Source organism: Alligator mississippiensis, chromosome 16, assembly GCF_030867095.1.
Source record: "Alligator mississippiensis isolate rAllMis1 chromosome 16, rAllMis1, whole genome shotgun sequence".
Classification (NCBI taxonomy): Eukaryota; Metazoa; Chordata; order Crocodylia; family Alligatoridae; genus Alligator; species Alligator mississippiensis.
Genome location: NC_081839.1, coordinates 22,147,116 through 22,170,232, shown reverse-complemented (window position 1 = coordinate 22,170,232; position 23,117 = coordinate 22,147,116). Strand labels below are relative to the sequence as shown.

General features: G+C 50.5%; 1 protein-coding gene across 8 annotated transcripts in view; it reads right to left on the bottom strand.

Moving 5' to 3' along the window:
* Window positions 1-23,117, bottom strand: part of ST3GAL4 (ST3 beta-galactoside alpha-2,3-sialyltransferase 4) — a 185,585-nt gene that overhangs the window by 110,473 nt on the left and 51,995 nt on the right. The window contains exon 1 of one of the 8 annotated variants that reach the window (XM_059719738.1): window positions 18,741-18,759. The exons of 6 other annotated variants lie outside the window; for them this stretch is intronic. The gene's annotated coding sequence lies outside the window, so the exon portion shown is untranslated. Of the gene's footprint in view, window positions 1-18,441; window positions 18,589-18,740; window positions 18,760-23,117 lie in introns of those variants that run through there. One more of the 8 variants, XM_059719737.1, reaches the window with a different exon arrangement.

Genomic DNA, 23,117 nt, shown 5'->3' with positions numbered 1-23,117 from the left:
GGCACACGGACATGAAGTTCAGCGGCAGGCACTCTCTCTCCCCTTGCCTCCACGGATGTGAGTGCCAGCCTGCCCGACTCCAGCTTGGGAAGAGTCATTCCCTGCCTTCAGCCAGAAGAGGCTGCCTACACCTAGAGTAAGTTGTGCATTCCTGCTAGTCTTAAATGTCAGGAAAAACAAGGGGTAGCTTACCGAAAAAAAAGGAAGTGCTTACTTGCATAATTGTCCTTATGTCATTAATCTATGCAATCTATCTATTGATTTATGGGCTGGATTCCAACCAAGCACTTAAATGCATGCTTAAGTCAGTTGAATTTAAGCAGCAGGTTAACATTTTCAGCTTAAGCACCTTTCTGAGTTGATGCCGACATGAATAAGGATTTGCATTACTGGCTCAAATGTATCTCCATGCTGGGGCCTGAGAACGCCTTTATGGCTCTTCCTACCTACTAAAAGCAGCCATTTTCACTTAGTGATTCAGCTCCAGGTTTCGGCCAGATACAGAAATGAAAAGAGGAAGAGCACATTGAGGTACAAAGCGAGGAACAGAAAAACCAGCCAGAACTGGCCAACCCTCTCCTTCAGTACGAAGGCAAGCTCAGAGGGGCACAGTCAGCAGGAAGTCACACTTCAGTGCCAGCTTCTCTGGGCTGGAAGTGACTTGCTTATTCAGCTGACAGGTCTCCTCCCCTGCCCAGACATGGTGCGCTCAGAGCCACCAGTTGCAGCAGTAGGGAGATCTGAACCTGGAGCTTCTTTCTCCTTGGCAGCATCACCTAATGCTTACAGCAGACTAGTTAGCAGGACTCCCCACTTCCAGTCCTGGGTCCACCCCTACTATCGTGGTAAACTTGGAGCAGAGAGGCCACATTCTTTGCCTAGTTTCCTTGCCCTTTTCCACAGAAAACCGACACACCTACCAGCAAGAGGGTGCTGGGAGATTTAATTATAAAGCCGCAGAGTGTTTTGGAAACTCCCATCAAAAGGTGCCGGGGAAGCGTATAGCGGGTCCTGGCCCCCGAGGAGCTGGAATGTCCCCTGGGGCCAAACTACTCCTGCCTCACCTCAGCTCCCCGGGGTACCCTTCCTCGTCTGTGTGTTGCCTGCCATGCCTTGATGGATATTATAGTCCTCAAGGATGCTCCCCAGGGCCCTGAAGTGAGCCTCTGTTAATTTTGCCACCACTTCTCATGCCTGGCTAGCACCAGTCTTGCCCCTTAGGCATTAAATCGTTTTAGGGGTATTCATTATGGCCTCCAGCTTCCCCCATAGCCATGCCTATGCCACACAGGTCTCATTCTTCACCAGCCTGTATAAGCTTCACCCCTCTTGGCCTTAAGCCCACTGGTTGCTCTGGCTATAGACGTCTAGCTTAGGCTCACTTGCTCTGGCCCACCTCCTGAGTCTCAGCCTGCCTCTACCTTCTTCTGGCTCTGGTCAGGCCCTCGGGCCTCAGCCTTAGCCCGTCTCCCTCTGGCTCTGGTCAGGCCTTTGCCCCCCTGGCCTTAGCTTACCTCTCTCCACTTATACCCAAGCCTTGGCCCTCACCCAGACCACTCCACTTGTGCCCAGGTCTCAGCCCTCTTAGCCCTGGCATGGCTCCCCCCTCCCTGCAGAGTTTGAAATTCAGAGTGCCCCAGGCACCCTGTTATATGGTATCCAGTCCACAGCCTGGTCCTCCAGGATGAATTGAAACCAAGCTGCCAACAGCCTGCTTCAAATGAAAAACTCCCCAAGCCCCTCTGGGCCATCATCAGACAGCTGCAGAAGCCCCCTCTCCTCACTGACTGTCTCCTGGGTTGTGGGGCACCTCCAGGCCTGCAGCTTTCACCCCTGGCAGGAGCTCTTCCCTTAGCAGAGCTCAGGGCAGCACTGGCCCCTCTGCCTGATGGCTCCAAGCTTACATTCCCTGAGCTGCTCCTCCCAGGAGCCAGGTGTTCCCCTGCCAGGCAGCACATGTGCTTGCTAGGCCTACTGACCAGCTTGCTACTGTTTTCCTGGCTCAGCTAGAGTTGTTTCCCTTGTTCCTACCTGGAGCCCTGTCCTATTGCCCTATTGCTCGACAACCAGCTACCAAAATAGTTATTCATAGCCCTTCAGCTCCCTAGCTGTCTATTCTTTGGCAGCTAGACCAAGTCCAGCTGCTGGCTCCTGCCTGTGGGCCTTATCTGCTGAAGTTCTTCCCTTAAAGTAAAGAAGAGCCTCTGGCTCCCTGTTACAAAGTGCAATATGTTTTTTCCATCTGAATGCACAAGTCTGCCATATGGGAGGCATTAGGGAAAGGATAATCTGCTGGCATTGTGCAAAACTGGGGGGAGAGGGGGGGCAAGCTGAGGGATAATCACATTAGACCTATCAAATGCCTGGAAAATAAATTTACTAACAACTTTTCAATGACTCATTGGAGGAAGCATTCTGCTGCAGAAGAGGCGCATGCAGGATTACAGGAGATGTCTCTCAGGAAAAGAGCCTGATTTTATAGTCTGTATATTAATTGCAGCCCTTGCTCCCACAGTGCTAGTAACAACCTAGGTCTTGTTGCAGAACAGTGCCAAGCTGCCAATTATTTAAGCAAGAGCCTCCCAATAAATTTCTCACCTTAGCCTTCAATAGGCCCCCATTCTGTACACTAGAGGTGTATATACTTGCCTGGGAGGAAGAACAAACTGAGCGATAGGTTTTTATTCCCTGTTTTGATGAAAATGCTCCCTCAGGCACCGTCACCCAAGGGCAGAGCTCTCCAAAAACATAACAGGTGCTCTAGACCTGCTACTGGAAACGTGTATGCTTTGCTCTTCACAGCACTTCCCGAGCACAGCGATAATGGCATAAACTCAGAGAAGGAGGGGGAACAGGCTGGAGCAGGGGTGGGCAAAATATGACCCCTGGGTCAGATTTGATTCATGGCGGGTCCCTCAGCCCCAACCAGCACAGGCACAGAGAGCAGCCCACACCATGGCACATGCAACTTGCCCTGTTGCCCATGGGTGAGGAAATGCTGCCTGGCACAGCCCATCCTATCCTTGCACACAGCTCTCAGGCACACTGGGAGCTGTAGTCCGTGAAGCCATGCAGTAGGGGTGGCACCAGCAGCCAGATTCTTCTTCCTGGCAGTCCTGCCCCCACCCCTGGGCCCCAGCCCCACTGCCCAGGCACCCCAAGACTGTCCACCCTCATTCACCACCAAGGGTGCCAGACAAAGTGGATGGGCAAGGCCTATTTGGAGACCAACCCAGGACTGCTGCTGGCAGGGTGCACTTGGCTGGGTAGATCAGATGGGGGAGCAGGTGGGCAGGGAGCAGCATCTGGAAGCAGGACAGGCAGGCAGGGGCCGGGGCTGGGATTGCGGGGCAGTGACAGCGCAGGCCCAGGGCAGAGCTGCGATCTGCTCCCTGCACATCCCTGTCATGGGTACCAGTTCCCTGCAAAACCAGTGCCCATTACAGGGATAAGGAGGGAGCAGATTGGGGCTCTGCCCTGGGCCCTGAACCCATGCTGTCACTGCTCCAAGAGCCCAGCCCCAGTTGCCGCCCCACCTACCTATCCCACTCCCGGATACCACTCCCCACCCACCCAGCCAAGCACTCCCTGCTCGCGGGGGTCCCGGGCTGGTCTCCATTGAGACCCTGCCTGTCTGCTCCATCCAGCACCCCCATGGTAGGTGCAGGGGAGATGGGCCTGAAGTCAGATAGAATAAATTGGCATCTCCCTGCCTTCTCCCCAAAAGCTCACCAAAACTCCTTAAGTGGTTCTTCAGCCAAAATATTTGCCCATCCCTGGGCTGGAGGCTCTCCTCATCCCGTCTGGAATTCCTTATAAGCACACCCAGACACCTGGCTCAAGTGCAGCAAATCCTCTTCCTTCTCCTGCACATGGGACCTCAGCCAGCTGATGAAACTACTCCTTCAGGTCCACTGACAGAGACCAGTGGCTTTAATGGCAACAAAGCCGAGTTCATTCTGTGCTGACACCTGTTGTGGCCTCATCACAGAGCCAGAGATTCAACGCACAACTCAGTGTTCTCACAACCACAGCACAGGCCTGAATCATTCCTGCAAGAGCAACATCCATAGCTGTAGTAGCAGAAGTAGACTTATGCTCTCCATCGAGGTGGTCAACCTGTGGAACACGTGCCACAAGTAGCATGGCATCCAACAGACTGGAGTGGATAGGTGGGGAGGCAGCACAGGGGCAGATAAGGCAGGGAGCAGAAAGCAAAGCAGCAGATCAGGCAGGGTACACAAGGCAGGAAGTGGAAAGCAGAGCACAAAACTGGACAGGAAAAGAAGATCAGAGCAGCACTAATTTGCACGGCTAATTTGTGGCACACCTGCCAAAAAGGCTGGCCCCCGCTGATCTACAAGGACCAACCACCCATGCTGTAAGTTACAAATGGGTGGCACGGGCAAAACCCCAAGGAAGTCCCAACTCACTCTAACGCAGTGATTCTCAGCCAGCATGCTGTGGTGCCCTGGAGTGCTACAAGATCCTTTTAAGGGTGTCACTCAATATTAGTGCTGTCAGCCACTTCCCCTGGTCACATTCCTGTGGTTAAGCATCCCTCAGTGCTAAAAACAGTATCTTACTTCTAATTTGAATTGTTCTACCTTCAGCCCACAAGAACTATGAGGCTCATGAGGCTTTTCTCTACTAGCAAAGGAGCTAGTTTCACTCCCTGTTTCTGTCTGTGGAGGTACTTTTATGTCAGATCACCTCACAGAGAAGACTCTTTCCAATCAATTATGCAGATTGGTGTGTAATTGATCTCCTTGGCCAACTCTTCTAGGACTCTTGGAGTCTGTCCATAGCAGCAGCATATCCCAGCCAGGACAGGCCTGAGCATCCCCCACCCACCTATGCCTGCAGGCAAACTCTAAGCCTAGAAATACGCTGGTGCTGCCACTTGAGGCAGGTCCCCAGTGACTGCTTAAGCATGCCAGAGATGGAAGACTCAAGAACAGCTTTAAAGGGATGCTGAAAGTGCCTTCACAGATGGACTTCTTGAAGGGACTTATCAAGCCACCCTGGCCAGGACATGTTGCAACTGCAGTACAGATAATCCCTTGATGCCTGCCAATTTAAAAGGCTTTTCCCTAACAGATGTTGTTTAACCCCCTCTTCAGCTCCCAATGGAATGGAAAATGCTTCAGCATTCCCATGTGATAGTCAGGTCACCCTGCTTCTTCTCAAGTACAGAACTTTTTTTTTTTTTTTGAAGTATTTTTGTCTTTCCTGTTTCAATAATAGTTTTACCATCTCCAGGTAAGAGTCTAGGATCACCCCTAGGATTTATTTAGTTTCTCATATACTTAAAATCCTCCTTAGGGCCACTAGTCCTTTCCAGCTGTGGAGTTTTCCCTGACATCCTGGGCTTCCCTTACCAGTTTCACACAATGCATAACTTTGCATTTAACATAATTTATAGTTCCCCATTTCTTACATGTAGCTTTTTATTTCTAATTGCTGCATCCACTTCACTGCTGAACAAAGATGGCTTGTAGTCAAAGTTGTTCTCTTTCTTGATTTTACAACTGGCTTTTTGGCCACTAAAAAAAAAAAAATCTCTCAAAAGAATTCCCCATTTTCATCTATATTCTTCTAACCTTTTTCTTCCCTGACAATGCCAACACATTTTCTGTAGCTTGGGAGAAAAGGTCCTTTTAAACACCTAGTACATACGTACTGCAGGTTGGGATCATCCTCAGTTTGCCCATATGAATGAGATCTGATCATTATTGTTGCTCGCTACACAACCACCAACTTCCAGTCCAGGGAGTCATTTATTTGCTGGCATCAGTGAGTTACAAAAATAGAGCTACCTGGGGTTATAATTCATGCTGGAAAAAATATCTACTATTTTTAGAAAGTCTAGTGGCCCCTGGCTACAGGAGACTCCAGCACATACCTTCAGACTAACACCCCCCTCAGTGATACAAATCTTCTTTCGACACACGAGCTTTGTATGGAAGGCTCACCATTCACTTCAGCAACCAGCTAGCCCCAGGAGTCAGTCACTCATGTTGTGACTTTGGGGGACAGCTGCATGGAGTGAGCAGGGCCCCAAGCATCAGACACAGGAACACCCATTTCAGGAGTCACAGCACTTGGACCCAGCCTCCACGGATTCAGCAAGTGCCTAAAACTGGTACCACCACTTATACAGCTCAAGAATGCAAACCCACCCCCGTCTCCCTGGAGCCAGCCGTGCTGTCTCAGCATCACCCTCTCCACACACACATTGCCAAAATGAATCCCCTTTCCCTTCAGCAGGTGTCCATCCAGCCATTATCAGCTTTTTGATAAATGCTTGTGTAACAGCCCCCACACTCCCACTCACTCAACATGTCTAACCAGAACTTCCAGCCTGTGGATTCCTGCTGGTCAGCTTCCCTTTCACTGCTGGAGGCTCAAACCCAAATTCTCTCTTCTATCACTCCACCTGGGCAGCTCTGGGGCTTTTGTAGAAGGAGAAACCAAATGAAAACACCTGGGAGTGCTAGGGACACTGTTGCCTGGGTATTTTCCATATACACTCAGCACATTCAGCTAGGATTCAAGTGGGTGTATCTTCAATAGGCAAGCCACTGGATTCCTCCCAATATAAACAGAGCACATTTCCAAAAGACACACTGCTTTGCCATCTCAAACACTTGCTGCCCACATGAACTGCTGTATTACCCTTCTGAGCAGAGGTGCTGATCTTCCACTGTCTACTGCTCCATTTCCTAGCAGATGTCAGAGAAAGGACCAAAGACAACCTGAGAGCCCATGATGAACATCTAAATGAAAAAAAGTGGGAAGGACAGGAGAAATGGCAGAAAAGTAAAAATCACTCCCTCCCCTCTGTATAGCCATCTGAGTTGCAACTCATGATCCCCAACAGGGTGCTAGAGAGGACTTCCAGCTTGGCTTCAAAATTGGCAGGACACACTTCAAACTGCACAGAAACCAAGCCTGGCTGAAGCTCTTGGCTCAGATGTACTGCACACAGCTCCTAGGACAGAACAGTACAGTTCAGAGTATGTAGCCTACAGAGTTTGTCCATCACACCTAAGGCCTCAGAAGCACACAGGCACCCATGACCCATCATAGGAGAGCCCCCTCCCCAGGAGCTGAGCAAGAATTAGGATTTTCTGCTGGGCTTCCACTCAGCTTCTTGCCATGGGTCCGAAGCTCAGGACAGATGCAAGCAGGGACTGGTGCCCAGGCCTCCTCACCTGGTTCAGTCTCAAACACATGAGCTACAAACTCCTACTTCCTGGAAAGTCAATGAAAAAACAGACAGACAGATCAGAGTGTGGTCATGCTCATTACACTGGAATACTAAAATACTGGAGGGTTTTTAAAGTAGACAACCATCGATCTTCTGGATCATGGTAGATGCATAAGAGGTCTAGTCGGGTGCCTGATGAAACCACTTGTATGGAGTCCTGTAACCATCACACCAAAACCTTTGACATGTATGCCTAGGCAAGAACACGGAAGGGTGGAGGCTGCCCAAAATCTACCACCCCGCCTTTAGACGACTGAGACAGAATCGAAAGGCCAGACAGAGTCCAGACGTTCAGTACCTTGATGGTCATAGCTTCTGCCAGGGTGATGTCCCTTGGCCTTTCTCCAAACAAAGAGTGCCTGCAAGGCAGAGGGGACTAAGGTTGTGAGGTGCCCTATACACATTTACCCTGGGGGTTGCAACATTGTGGTATTTTATAGGAGCTACCCCACTGCATCTGACTGGGGGGCCCCACCACATTGCCGCCAAGCCCCCCAGTCAGATGCAGTTTACAGGCATACCCAGGACTGGAAGCTACATCACTAGAAAACATGCTCTCTGCCTGCAGGGTGGTTTGAAGCAAAGGGGTTGAAGCAGCCAGCTGCTCTAGTTCAGTGTTTCTCAACCCGTGGGTCATGACTCAAAAGTGGGTCACAAGAATATACGAAAGGGTCACGAACAAAATTAAAAAATTGATTTTCCTTTAAAGGAGAAAAAAAATGTGGGAAACTGTGACTTTTCCCTTGCAGGCTGGCATAGTGCCAGCCTGCAAGGGGCTGCTTGGGGCCCCCCCTGCCCCACATACCCACCCCTGCCCCACACACTGGGGGGCTAGGGCCTGGGGGCAAGGGGTAGCAGGTCAGGAGTGAAGGGCACTGGGTCGGGACTGGCCATTGATGTTTACAAATGGATCCTGGTGCAAAAAAGATTGAGAACCCCTGCTCTAGTTATTGTTCGGCTGCACGTAAGCCAAACTGTTTGCTAGCTAGACCACAAGTCTCAGCTTCACAGATGCTAAGCCATGCGCAAACAACAACTTCAGTTATGTCTTAGTAACACAAGGTGGGTGCAAAAACAGACCTCTGCTGAGCTGATGAGCAGTGATCCCTTGAACAACAGAAATTTTAACACTTTAAGGCAAAAAAAATTAAAATCTGGTAGGAGCAGAAGCAGAGCAGGACAAAATACTTCAGCACAATGAAGGAGATACTTCAGACAAATTTAATTTATTTATTTTAATAAATATGTATTTATAATGCCCCCCCAATCATGTGTAGAAGCGCCCCAAGTTTCTTCCTACGATCAAAAGCTTCAGAGAAAAACAATTTTCCCCAAGCCAATAATAAATCTGTCAACACTGTGATTAAAGGATAAGAAACATGCTGTATTGTTTTTGGAACAAGTCCACTCCAGTCAAGTCACCTCTGCAGAGCCCTCCCATACAAGCACACCGCACAACTAGTACTTTCCAGGCATCACACACAACTCCTACAATCACAGAAAAGTAGGGCTGGAAGGGATCTTAGGAGGTCACTAGTCCTGCCCCATGCTCAAGACAGACTCAATCCTATCTAAGCCATCCTAGACAAGTGTCCATCCAGCTTGTTCCAAAAACATAAACAGCAACCTAACCTACTACAGGTAAAACAGGGGGACAAGGTTACTGTCAGTGCCCTGCCACTACAAGGACAGTAATTTGTTAAAATATACTCGAGATCCAAGGAAATGGACCCTGCTCCCTGCTGCTGAGGAAGGCAAAACCCTCTAGCCAGGGACCTCTGGGCTTCAATTCCAGCAGGAGCATTAGCACACCACAATCAAGGTCTCCCATACAGGCTGCAGCCAACACACGGTGCTTCTAAAAAAAGGCAAAAAGGAAAAGAAAATAGAAAAAAAACCTGGCACCTGCAGCAACAGGCAGGAAATAAATGTTGGATGCCACATGGAACTGGGAAGGAAGGCAGAAGCATGACCAACCACATCAGGACTACTTGGCCAGCCATGGAGTGGGTATGGCTCAGGGTATCTAGAAAGCAGAAAACACTGGTAAAATTTTCTGTGAACTACGCAGCCAAAGAGGTTGGTTGCTTCATGCTTCAAAATGGCCTCAACCTAATTAATATGGAAGACCAGTAGGATGCATACCAAATAAAATACATGAGAACAAAGGGCAGGGGTTACAAAAGAATCCTCTAGCACACAGGTTGCTTACCTCTGTCCCATGAGCTATTGTATCTGGCCTGTGGAGCTAGCAGGCTTTCCCCAGATGGTGGAAAGAAGTGGTGGCAGTGGTGTTGGAAGTGGTCCATGCTCAGAGCTAACCTTCATTTAAGCAGCTCTCCACCCCAAAACATTGCCAACCCCTGATCTAGCACACAGTACTTTCCATTCCAAAAAGGGTCTCAAACCATCCTACAAACCTAGCAAACATTCCCAATTCTGGATACCTTAAGTAAAGGGCAGCCTGCTTCTTAGAGGAACTGCCTACGCGCAGCTCTGCTCAGATTTCAACAGGAGCTGCAGCAGCTCTCAGCTTTGGGAAAAATCAAGCCAGCTATTGAGCTGCCTAAATTCAGGGCTGCAAATCTGAAAAACCTTGGCCTGCAGAGACAGACATAACAGATGATTCATCCCCATCTGAAGTGCAGTTGCATCTGGGGTAGAACACAGCAGTCGTTTCAGGAGCACGCACCAGCACTACACAGAAGGTGAAGCAAAAAGTTTCTCCTCCAGCTAGAACTGCAGGGGCCACTTTAGATGGACAATATATAAACAGTGAAGCTGGCATTTAGCCAGGATGCCACTGTTAGATGCATAGTTATTACTATTGCAAAATTAAAGCAATCCTTGGTTTCAAGTTTCATGCAAGAAAGATCTGTGTTTATAGAGGAACAACAATATCCCCACCATGGAGGGCGCGCACATCTGAGGCACTTAAAAGTGTCATTCAATTGTTTAACTAAGCTTTTCAAAGTGAGTTCACATAATAAAAGGATAACCTGTCAGGTACATTTGGGAGCCTCAACCTTACAAACCTTCAAATTACACAGCAAAGTTGTAACTAGGTGGAGATCAGCTGTATCAACTTGCTAAGCCATTTTTCCCAAAGTGAATGGAGCCTTACTCCTCTTGCCCCACAAAGCCTACTGGGAAACACAGGTCCACCCCCCACCAAGGGCAAAGCCTCTCTGAGAGTATGCAGAGCACTGCTGACAGCAGGTGCCATCCATCTCTCCAGGCCTTTTGTCTTATATTGTACTGGGGACTCTAGCTAGGAGAAGCTCTGCTGGCAGACAGCAGGCGCTACCAGGGAGGTAGATACCATGCAGGTATCCACATGCACCATCTGCCAGCTGGTGGAGAGGGGCTGCTGCTCTGTCAGCAAAGAAGGCTTCAGCCACCAGAGAGCAACTTTCAGTCCTGTCAGCAAAACCCTGTAGTATAGGCCAGGTCTAAGACTTCTGTCAAGCCCTCTTCACTTCAGTATCCAAACCCTCTCAGGCCAGGAACAAACGCTCAAAAAGCCGAAGCCTAAACTGATCCAATCTTTGCAGGTTAGTCTAACCTGCCTAGGTTGAACAGATTTGCAAGTGCACAGACATGGACATTTCATTCTGGAAATGCAGGCACATGCCTACTGCGGCTCAGGCTAGAAGCCGGGGGGCGCTAGAGCACCCTCCCTTTCCTTTGCAGCAGCTGCAAGGCTGGAAGGAAGTTGAGCTGGGGGCTGTGGCCAGGCCCCCGCAGGGGCTAAGAAAGATCTTGAAGGGGTTTAAACCCCCCACCCTGGCCTGTAGGGACCCCAGCCAGACTGTGTCTGGAGGGGTAAAGGAAAAGCAGCCCTTGACAGCCTTGTCCCCAAGGCCAGACACCAGGCAGGGCAGCACCTCAGGCAAAGGGGAGCAGGGGGTGGGAATTAAACTTCCCAGTCTCTGGGAAAGCACAGGACCCCAGTCAGGCTCTGCCCATCTTTCCCTCCTGCTCAGATGGTGGGAGGCCTGGCCAGAGCCGCCGACATGGCCCTGCTAGCTACCCAGGGCTCGGGCTGAGCCCAGCCGGTCTGGGTGTGTTGCCGAGGGTGGAGGTAGAGGGGCAGCCTGGGCTGGGGCTGTGTGGCCAGATTGCTCCCAGCTCCCCATGCCCAAGCCAGCTGGGAAGGGCCCCGTGGGGCTGGCCTGCAATATTGCCAACCCAACCATGCCAAAATGCATGAGACAAACTTTTTTTTTTTTTTTTTTTGTTAAATAAATAGATTGGCGTGTAAATCATGAAATGTTATATCTGAAGTGGATTAGGGTGTTATTTGTGAAGGTTTTGTGGGCTGTGGGTGTGTGGGCAGTGGGGTTGGAGCCCTGGAAGGGAGGGTCCCTGCACACCCTGGCAGGATGTGGGGTACTGTGGGTCAGGAGAGAGGCAGCAGCAGGGCTGGGCAGGCGGGGGGCTGTGGCTTGGGAGTGGGGGCAGACTGACAAACACAGACGCACAGAGACACTGACAGATGCACAGACATCACCCAGCTGGTAAGCGGAAGGAAAGGGGGGGGGCGGGAAGACTGAGGCTGGCAAGGGAGGGAGTGGGGCAGGAGTGATGCCATTGCTGCCCACTGAGCGGGCAGAGGACATGGGGTGCACTGGCCATGCGGCACATCCCCTGCCTGCCCAGCGGCAGGAAGCACACCAGGGTCACACAGCCGAGCTCTTTGGGCAAGGCAGCAGGGCACATAGCCCCAGCTTGCAGCAAGCCACCCCCTCCGCCCCACAGGGGGCATGTGCCCCCATGTCTGCCCCTGTACATGTACACTGCTCTGTGGGCAGCCACACCCCCTTTGTGCCTCTGGATGACCCACCCCAGCCCCGGGTCCCCATTCACCCCTGCCCCACTCCCTCCCTCACCGTGGGGGCCTCAGTCTCCCCCCACACACGCCCCTTTCCCTCTACTTACCATCTGGGAAAATCCAGAGATCTGAGGGTTGGATTGGGAGATTGGGAGTTGGAGTTATGTTGACTTTGAAATCCTGAGTCTCACAATGGTTGAGACAGTTGGCATTACTCGGCCTGTCGGGGCAGGGCCCTTCCCAGCCTGCTGGGGCTTCATGACAACCTGGCCCGGCAGCAAGGGCAGGGGCTGGTTGAGGAGCAGGCCTCCTGGGCCAGCTTGGAAGCACCAGCGGGCCCCAAGCCTGGTAGCCAGCACCGTGCCCAGTCTTGTGCAGCACCCAGGGCTGCAGGCGCACAACCAGCTGTAGGCTGGCCAGGGCTGGGAGGCGGTCTTGTTTTGCCCCCCTTCACCTCCAGCCACTGCTGCTGTGCCTGCTGCTCTTGGTGGTGGGTGTGGGAAGCTTCAGCCACATGGCTTCTGCCCAGTGCGTGGAGCTTCATCTCCAGCTTTTGGATGTCTCAGAAGGCATCTAGGTGGAAGGTGCCTGGGGGCTGCAGCCAGAGCTCCATGCACTGGGTGGAAGCTGATGGGCCCGGCAGGGCTGTTTTTCTTGGATCATCCTTCCCCTCGCACAGAACTAGGGGCGCACCCATAAAGATTTTCTTGGCTGAAACCGATAGCCGATTATTCACCAGGCATATCGGCCAATACCAATTCAATAACCGCTTTACAGGAATGCAGCTAGGCAAAGTAGAGAGCAGCTCCCTGCAGATAAGTCTGTGGAGGGGATGGGGCAGATCAAGGCCCTCATGGTGAAGGAGGGAGTGGGTCAGGGCAGTGAATGGGACCCCAGGGCTGGGGTGTGGAGCAGGACAGAGCTATGGACGGCGGCTCATCCAGGGCATCAGCATTCCTGCTCTTAAAAATGGTGGCAGGGGTGCTTGAACTAAAGCTTGTCAAATGAGCTTTAGTTCAAGTGCTGCCACCACCACCATTAAGTGTGGGGCCACTTTTAGGAGAGGGGCGAGGGCAGAGGTGGGCTGCCCGCTAAGGTTTCTGGCCTTTCTGCCCTGCTGCCTTTGCCCTGGGAGCCATGTGCTGTGGGAGGCAAAACTCACCACCACCACTCCTGCTAGACAGGCAGGAGATGCATGGCCAGCACGCAGCTCCTGGGGCAAAGGCAACAGGGCAAAAAGCCCCAAGCCAACAGTGGGCAGCATGCCTCCACCCTTGCCCCATGCCTCTCCCGGGGATACACAGTGGTAGGGAGCCACCCCTCCTCCCCCTTCCCACACCCCCTGGACAAGTCACCCATAGCTCTGTCCCACTCACTACCCTGGCTGGGCAGCACCCCCAGCCCCTCCCTCACCATGGGGGCTTGATCTGCCCCTCGTCATGATCCTTCCCTCTCCCATATCCCTTTCTCTTCACAGACTTACCTGCAGGGTGCTGCTCTCCACACTGCCCAGCTGTGCTCCTGGCCGCATGTGGGCTGCAGCTGTGCACGTGCACTCAGAGTCCAGGAGGCCCCAGCCAGAAGGCATATTTTATTTATTCGTGTGTTAATTGGCTACACTGGCCAAAAAAAGCCACCTTGTCCCAGCCGTGCAGCCAATACGATATGGCACCGACGTGTGGGTGCAACTCTACAAACAACAAAACAACTTACAGGGAAAACATGACATGCCCAGCACGGCTGGAACTAGAGTGGGAGAACTATCATCATCACTATCATTTGGCATAAGTGGTTTCCCCAGCTTGGAGTACAGGAGCCATCAGACAGTCACACTCACAGTTCAGCGAGTCCAGTCCCCTGTCTGCAAAAAGAGCCAGTACCAGACACTTCAGAATAAGATGTAGGAAACCCTCCAGTAGGTAGTTATGAGACTATCTGCCCATAAGGGAAAAGGTTGCTTAAGGGTTCATAGTCTAATAGCAGTAGCATAACTAAGGGTGGGCAACCTGGACAGCAACTGGGCACCAGTTCTGAGGTGAGACAGGAATGGGGGCTGCTGCCTGCAGTCCAGGCCAAAGAAACTGCTTGTTACACATCTGCCTAATTGACCTCGGGCCTGAGAATGAAAACTGGGTCATACTGTCAACTGTCTCACCAAGTTACCTGAGAAGTCACTCACTGCACTTCTGATACCCTATGTTCCCATCTCCACAGCAGAAGACAAGCAAGTAATCTATCCCAAAACCACTTAAGTATATTGTAAGCAGAAAAACCAAGTTACCCACTAGCACTTACAAGTTTGTAATACAAGTTGTATCAGTAAATGTTCTGAACTTTTAATTTTCTGCCATAGATTAATGAGGAGGACTGCATATGCCAAATCCAAGTACACAGCCCTCTACTTGGTCACACTCAAATTGCTAATAGATTCAGTAAGAAGCCTAAAAGGCCAAATAACTTGATTAAATTATAGTCAGTTACTGGAAGGCCTTAAACCTGATTATAATTATAAAACAGTACATAAGGCTTTCACCAAGGTCACGCACAGAGTGGAAGCATGCATAGCTTTTGACTGACTATGAGAGCCAGCAGTCTCGAAGGTAGTTAATGCACTGAAATTACAGGAATCCTGTTTACTGCTTCTGAGCACTGAACAACTGTGGATTTCAACACATTAGCCATTTTGGGTACGTCCGACATCCAGCTGTTAACTACAAAAGCAATGCAAACAGCCTCACCTGAGGCTTCTGTTATCACTAAATTAATAAATGCAACAGAAGTGGTCTTAAGAGCTAAAAACACTAAAACTCCAGGAATGCAATTGCTCTCGGACAAAGGAAGCAGTCCAGCAATGCCTTAAGGACAAACAACAATTCTGTTGCATAAACACTGCATTTCAAAAGCTGCATGATTCCCCCCTTACATCAGTTAGAAACAAGCAGCACAAGTCATAGCAACGTTCCTGGCTCCAAAGCTAAGTTTGTATACAATATGAGCTGGCCATGGCCTCCACCACTGAGACAGGTCCAAGGACTCTCAAATCAGTTCCTTCCCTCCTGGTCCACTCCCCTCCAGTACCCCCTTGATATCTTGCTCTCAATTCCAGTTCACTAGGATAAGGCAGACCCTAGATCTTTCCTTCTAGACTTCCCTGAACCTCCCATTTCTATCACCAATCCCCCACATCCTTTGATGCCCTGATACATGCCAGCTGTCTGGAGGCTTGGCACAGCTATTACTGCCATTTTACAGGCAAGGAACATAGGCACAGCGAGACTAAGTAACTTCCCTCAGGTCACTTGATGTCAGACAGAGGCAACCCAGGTTTCTTGAGGTCCATGGTAATACTGCAACCAACAGATCACATCTCAGCATACTTCTCTGTTCCAGTCTGCTTGGCACCCATACCACCTTGACTCCTTCAGCTCAAAGAAAACAGATGTTAAGATGCCACTTCCTCCCCACCCCTCATGTTCCCTGTGGCTTCTGCTACCTCAGGACAGATTCTTGGCCTCACCTAGGCTGCCTCTCACAAGTCAACCCCTTCCTGCCTTCTCAATTCATGGCAGCTGCTCACACTGCTAGTGATACCAAGAAGGTGAGGAGAGCTGGCACAGCTCATTTATAATCTGCTTTAAAGCAATCTACATATTTGTATTCTAGCCAAAACCAAGAGCTAGACTAAGCTGTTGCACAATCAATCATTAAAAAGGCAGGGAACAGCAACAGTTTGTGTAATTTTAATTCAGGCCTCCTGGGCATATCCATTAAGATATAGTCCTTAGTTACATAATTACACACTGGGCACATCTACATATGCCATTAATGCAACTGAATAAACTCTGATGCAGTTCACATTGGAGTTTATTTCTCCCGGGCACCACATTTACACATGCACCTGGAATCGTAGTATGTTTGAGCCAGGACCACACCACCCCAACTGGCAGGGAGCCTGGGGATCAGCCTGCCAGCCCAGGGCTGCTCCAACCCAGCTCCATGTGCTGCAGAGGGGCTGGCTGGGGCATGAGGGTGCTCTGGTGTAGGGCTGGCCAGCAGGCAGCTCCCACATCATGCCCTAGCCAGCCCCTCCAGCGTATACACATGCACTAAACACCACTATAACGTGCGCGCACTAAACGCCACCATAAGATAGTACTCGTGTTTACAAGTACTAACCTACAGCAATGTTTATTACTTTAGAGTGGCCACGCATGTAGATGCTGAGACTTTACTGCGGAGCTAACTAGGCAGCTCTGCAGTGAAACATCTCATGTGGGACTTGCCCATTTTCTTCCATATATACCTGGCTCATTCAGTGCAGAGGACAGATCTGCTCTGGACAGTAGGAAACTGCTATCTGAAAAACCCTTGCCTCATTTACTGCAGAAGTTAGAAGGCATGTAATGAATGAGTCAGGGGACCATAGAATGGTCTTGTGCCACTGTAGAGAACTGGAGTCTATCCCTGCCTGTCTCATGTAAACCAAAACCTTCAGAGATGGCAAACCACTCTGGGCATTCCTTATTTTTCTGGAGGTCCAATGCAAGACACAAGTTCTGGTTTGAGAGCACTCAGAAATACAGTACATGCAACTACAGCAGCAGAGCCCTGCTCCAGCTGGACTTCACAGAAGGGGCACTTAGAGCAAAGTGGCATCTAAAATTTAAATTGTAGTCTCTGTGCCTCAGTTCTCCGACAAGTGACTAATGGAGCTAAGCACAGGCCAATCTTGCCAAGACTGCAAAGAACTGAGATGGAGGGCACGAAAAGAAAAGCTCATGAGGAAACAGACTCTGCACTCAGAGCAGGGTTTGAGCAGTGCACAGTCAGTACCGCAGAGTCCCACAGAAAGAAAGGAGGATAAAAAGAAATACCAAGCACTCTCCATGAGCAGGCATGCTTTAGAAAACAGTCACGATTGACTGTCACAATGCAGATGTGAAGGGGGCTGATCTAAAAAGTTACCAAGAGAACGAAAAGGCTAGCGCTTCCTAATTTTTCAGAGCTGGACTTTGCAACTTTCCTGCTCTTTTAAATAGATGCATGCATGCAAATAAACAACAAGGAAATCAAGGAAGCCACTTATCCCCAAATTTCTCTGAAAATTCAAGCTTCGCATCCATGACCTAGTGGACAGAGCAAAGAATTCTGAGTCCCAGCGACCTTGGGAAGTCACTGCAAGTCCATACCTCAGTTCCCTTCTTGCATTCGAAAACTTGTCCAACCTGATCCCAACTACATAGCTGGTCCAGTAAAAAGATAACACCCTAAGAAATCCTTGTCTCTCCCATCCATTCCCCTCTGATTTGATAACAATAGTACTGCCTTCCTTTCTTGAATGCTGAGATTTATGAAGAGCACTAAGAACTGGGGATTGTTATTAGGGACAGTGCTGGTTCAATGTATTCCTCACGTGGTTTAAGAAAGGAAGCACAGGCTGAGGACTCAAAGCCCAAGAGCAAGAATGAGGACCCCTGGGTTCCAGGCCCAGTGCCTCCCCTGTCACCGTACCTCAGTTTACCTTCTTCATTTGCAAAAACAGAGATAATACAAACCTCCCTGGAAGAGCTGAGAGACTGAAGCTGCTCATATTTGCAGATTGCAGCAGCATCACCACAATACCTTAGGTTCTGCACATATAGATGAAAAAGTTTTGTATTTCTAGAGGTCTCTGAGCAGTAGAATGAGGCCAGATTCCCAGACGGTGTAAACCCCAGGGAGTTGCTAGAATTACAGTAAGTGTCAACTCCCCTTGTACAAACCAGAAAGGCACCTAGGAATTGAATACTGCAGCTCCTGCTTCTTGACTTCTTTAAAAACTTCTTGCCAACATGGGAAGCGGAAAAAACCAGCACACTGTGGCCCCAGGCAACAGCAGGTATGAACATAAGGCAAAGCTTCCCCCCACAGCAAGGTCCTACATGGGAACCTCCTTTTATTTCATGCTCAGTCAGAGCAAATGTAAAGAACACCTTGCTATCAACAACCAGCACACATCTTGTCCTCTGTGGTGAAAATAAGCCATGAAGAGTGAATATGGAAGTCACCCAAAAGGCACAACATCCTGCCACTGCCAACCCACATTTCACACGTCGGCTCAAGTAACACTAAACATTGTGCGAGCAGTTTCCACAGAGCTCAGAGCAAGACAGGAACCACAGCAGCCTTCCCAACCCCACTGCAGGGGAGGGCAGTGGCACAGCTTCATTTTAACAGCAGGAAACAGGAGGGCCATGCATCAGCCCAACATCACCCAGGGAGCTAGTGGCAGCACCGGGAAGGAAGCCCCAGTCTCTCATCCCCCCAGAACACCGTCTCGCCAGCTGTATCATACCTCCGCCAAGTTTGGATGAAGCAGGGATGCTTTCACGGTCCTCAATCGCCACCACACAGAACGCCAGCCTGCCTTGATCCCGCCATGCAGCGAAACCAGGAACCACTGGTCGCCTGCAGCAGTTACCAGTGAGGAGGCAGCCAGGTGAGAATGCAGTTCCTACTGGGAGGAATGGGAGCAGTGGGAGGTGTGTGCTGGGTAGAGCTGCCCTCCGGTATCTCCTATGAATTTGGGAGGGACAAGGATAAATTCTCAAGCCAACGGCCATTAAAGCAACAAGGCAAACAAAGGGTACTTACCACCAGCACAGGTGCTGCCTTCCCCTGGCTCCCAACAAGGATCCCTCACAGCCAGCGGCTGTCAGACCGGATGCCCCGGTCCTTAAGCACTCCCTTGACTAAGCCACTCCCCAGGCAGGAGATGGCAGGGATGCTTTGGGGCAGGCAGCCTGCCCCCTGCGGGCCAGTGTCTCCTGGCTTTCTGCCTGGTCTTCCCCCAGCTAGAGGTGACACGTGTGACACAAAATCGAAAGTCTGCGCAGCTTGTAGTCAGAGGGAAAACCACAGAATTGGAAAAAGAGGCGTGTGTGTGTGTGCACTGAGAGAGTCGCTATGGCCATAACGGAGTAAACTTCCCCCCAGCTCTCTCAGCCCATCTGCACAGCAAGCAGGAGGGAGGGACCAAGTGAGAGACATCCCTGAGCAAGAACATGAAATGGGCACAGCGTGGAGCAACTGATTTTTTATTATTAGCAGCAAATGCAAAGAGGATGCATCGCTCAGGGTCCCATCTCCCCTCACAGGCATGCTGCTCCCTCCTGCCTCTCCCTCACCAGCTAAGTGGGGCCTTGACACATGGGGTAGCATGCTCATCTCTCCGAGCAGGGCAGAAGAGAGGGAGGCTCCACAGCTTGGCAATGGGATACAAAGCAGTTCCCCTCTGGGTTGGCAGCTCCAGCAAACCCCAGAGCAGGAGCAGATCAAATCCTATACCCTCCAAAAGCCAGTCTGTGAGCACACACCAGTGAAGGGACTCAGGACACAACCTCCCAGATGCAGAGCTCAGGCTATAAGCTCCCACAGGATGGCAGAGTCTGCAGAGGAGCAACCCCAGGCATAGAAAGGCAGGGGAGGGGAATCAGGCACCCCGCCCTCTCCCCCCCCCTCCCCCCGCAGTCCCAGCAAAGGCAAGATAGATGGTTATTGCCAGTCACATGCAAGCAGCGTGAGTGTGCCAGGATGCTCCCAGCCTTGAGAGCATGGCAATGGAATGTTTTCATTCTGAACTGGGAAAGCAAGATAAGGAGGGAGGAAGCAGCAGAGAAGGGAGTGAAAAACTGCGTTCCCAGCGCTCCCTAGGGAGAAGAGCTCTTCAGCTCACGACACACAAGAGCAGCAACTCCAGGCCCTGAAGTCCCTGCTCACACTTACAGGGACTCCCTTCAGGTGGAGGTACCTGGGCAGGGTAGGGAAGGGCAGGGTAGGTGCTGCTGCCCAAGCTGAACTGGTTGCACAGAGAGCAGGTGTAGTATGTCCAGGCCACAAGGGTGGCTGTGTGGCTCCTGCCCGGCTCCACCCCTAATATAGCCCTCCCACCATGCCTTGTTCTTATTAAAGGTTGAGTAAGGGAGGCTTTAGAGTGGGACTTAATTCTTACAAATCTCCACCAGGTTTCTCCTGGACCCCACTAGTCTCCACTCAGCCCTCTGGCTCAATAGGCTTGGACTCCTGTAGCGTTAAGAGCTAATTGCACAGCTTTGTTCTGCCCCTGCACCATGCCCCAAGCCTCACAGGTGTTGTAGTTCAAGGATGTCACCTGATATTTGTTCTACTTAGCCCCTCTACACGCTCAGCCCCTCTGGTCACCTGCACAGCCCACCTCTGGGCTTCGGGACCCTCAGGTCCCATATGCAGCTGCTTCCTGGGCACTCAGACTCTGCTCTCACGCTCAGTCACTCTTGAGCTACCGGCACCCTAAGTAGGTCTTGAGCCTGCCCTTGCAGGGCTCCAGGTGAAACCACCAGGGCAACTTAATAACAAGTATCTGTGCCCTCTGGCAGGCACACAAACCTACTCCAGGTTACAACATAAAACCAAGGCCACTTGCCCATATAACAAGCCCTTCTCTGCCTCAGGTACCTTCCCTTGTTCCTGGCATTGCACAGTTGCTCCCTTTCTGTCTATTCAGGAGTACTGCTGCTTTGCTGCTAGGAGCCCCTCACTTCCTGGCTCTCAAGGCTGGACTGGCTGGCCAGCTCAGGCCCAGGCTCAGGGCTTATACATCTCCAGCCCAACCTGCTACAGATGCCTTGGGTATCCACAGCTGTGTAATGTCATGAGCCATAACATCCTGAAACCAGTATTATCTATATCGGCTCCAAGAATCCCAGACTGGGATGCTGCTGGATAGGCAAACAGACTCATTCAGAGCCAGAACCTATGGAAGCAGCAATGGCTGGGACTATGACAAATCAATCAGGAGGAACGGGAAAGACAAGCAACACCCGAATGCAAAACCTCTGCCAAACTGGTGCCTGAAGCCATTTAAGATCTTTACCAGCAACATCATCTCATGTCTGGCTACTGGGGAGGGGCACCTTCCACACATAGCCCCAGCTGGAGCTTCACCCCAAGAACATGACCAACTGTCTGGGAGCCACCATACCCAGCATGTCACATCCATCACATCCAGCAAGTAGTATGTAAACCCAGAGGATGTGCAAGGGGACATCTAGCTACATACAGGACAGCTATCAATATTCTCCAAGTGCTTCAATAATTAGTGGGTTTTCTAGTGCTGCACCCATGCAGAGTCAGGGAGCTATTAGCTCCATTTGCAACAGGGGAAAAAACCACATGATGGATTATGCCATTTGTGCGAGGTCACACAGTGACAGAGCTGGGAAACAAACCCAAGAGCCCTACCTCTCGTTCCTTTGATAAACCATTCTGCTGCCTTATGCAGCTCTGAACACAAGAATCATTGCAAGGATTGCGTCCCTTGTCCTTGCACCTCATGTCTCCCAACACCCTCTGCACATGGGAAAGAGAACTGCCTCAAGGGTCTGCAGTGGCGAATGTAGCCCTTACTGTATGTGCTCCCTCAGCCACAGGCTGCAAAGCACAAACCACTTCCAGCAATACCCAGGACAGGCGCTCCTCCAAAGGAGGACAGGCCTGGAGTCCAGGAAGGGAAACCCAGATGCAGAGTAAAACCATGACACGTAACTGTCCAAACTGAATGCAGTCCAGGGAGATAATCTCCTTACAATTGCCACAATTAAAGGCTGTTTTATTAACAGCTTAACTGTCCCTGGCAGGACTTCAGGCTCTTAAGTTTGGTTCTCAAAAAGAAGATCGGTAGGCCAAAAACCAAAACACACAAAATCAAACTGGTAAATGCAGGGTTTGGAATGGATTTCCCCATCCTGGGGAACAAAAGGACTGACAGCATATTTCAGTCAGCTGCACACATATCCAGTGGCTTGATGAGATCTCAAGGGAGTCCCATGACTTAAGGGAACCACATACAGCTGAGAAAAAGAAAAACCATCAGTAAGAGCCAGGGGCTTTCTCTCGTGTCTAGTCAGCAGAGCAACCTTCAGTACTTTTTCACTGACAGAATGAGAAAGCACAGGCACATCCCAGGTCCTGCAGATCAATGTAATTCTATTCGATTTTGCCTTGCTAACCTTTGGTGCTTACGCTGCTCTGACTGCCATGGCACAGCAATGCCCCACAGTTGCTGGGGCAGGTAATGAAACAAGTCTGTGGCAGAACAAGAAATAAAACCCAACTCTTCCCATGTCATAAGTCAGTGCTTTTCATCTTTTCTGTTAGTCATCTGTCCTACACCAATTTCTATACACCTGCTGAGCCTTTACCCCAAAGACAGCATGGACAACAGCAATCAGACCACTGGATTCAAAAACCTCAGGCCTCGGGGCCACAGGACGGGCAATATCCCACAAAGGCTGAGTAAAGAGGTGGAGATTTGAACCTCTAAAATGTTGCCATCCATACCAGCTTGAGATTGGATGAATGTTGCTGCCATCTGAAGGCTGTTGGGTAGCCTGTCTTGTATGAGTTTAGCTGCATCGAATCTAATTGGACTGGACACACATTTTTTTCTCAGGAGAAAAAGGAGAAAAGGAAGAGAAAAAAAACCTATACATTTTTAATTTAAGAAGGAAAAGATCATTGGATTTTCCTTGAAAAACAAATAAGTTGGAAACAAAGTACAAGTCTCCCACAAGGAGAGACTGAATTTTTGTTGAGAAACACAGGAGCAATGAATTCTGAGCAAGTGTACACATTCCAGCGCGCAGCCTTGGCAGGGAGCCCAAGGATTTAGCAGGTCATGAAAATGAAACTCCCCTCTCATTTCCAGGGGTAGGACTCCATCAGGAGCTGTGGAAATGGAGGAAGGACACTTGGGTGGACAAAAGAACTGCCCTGCAACTACCCGGGCAGTACCACCCTGCCAGAAACACAAAGGGCTTTTGGCCTCCAGAGTTTCCTCATCAAGGAGTATTGAGGCAAGCAGGCAGAGTTGTAGGAGGGAGAGCTTTGTTATATATGTGTTGAAGGCCAGTAGTACATGCTGTGGCTCTATATCGCCTCTGAAACCTAACCCCTCCCTCTCCCCACTTCCAGCCATCGTGCTGCAGGGCTCCC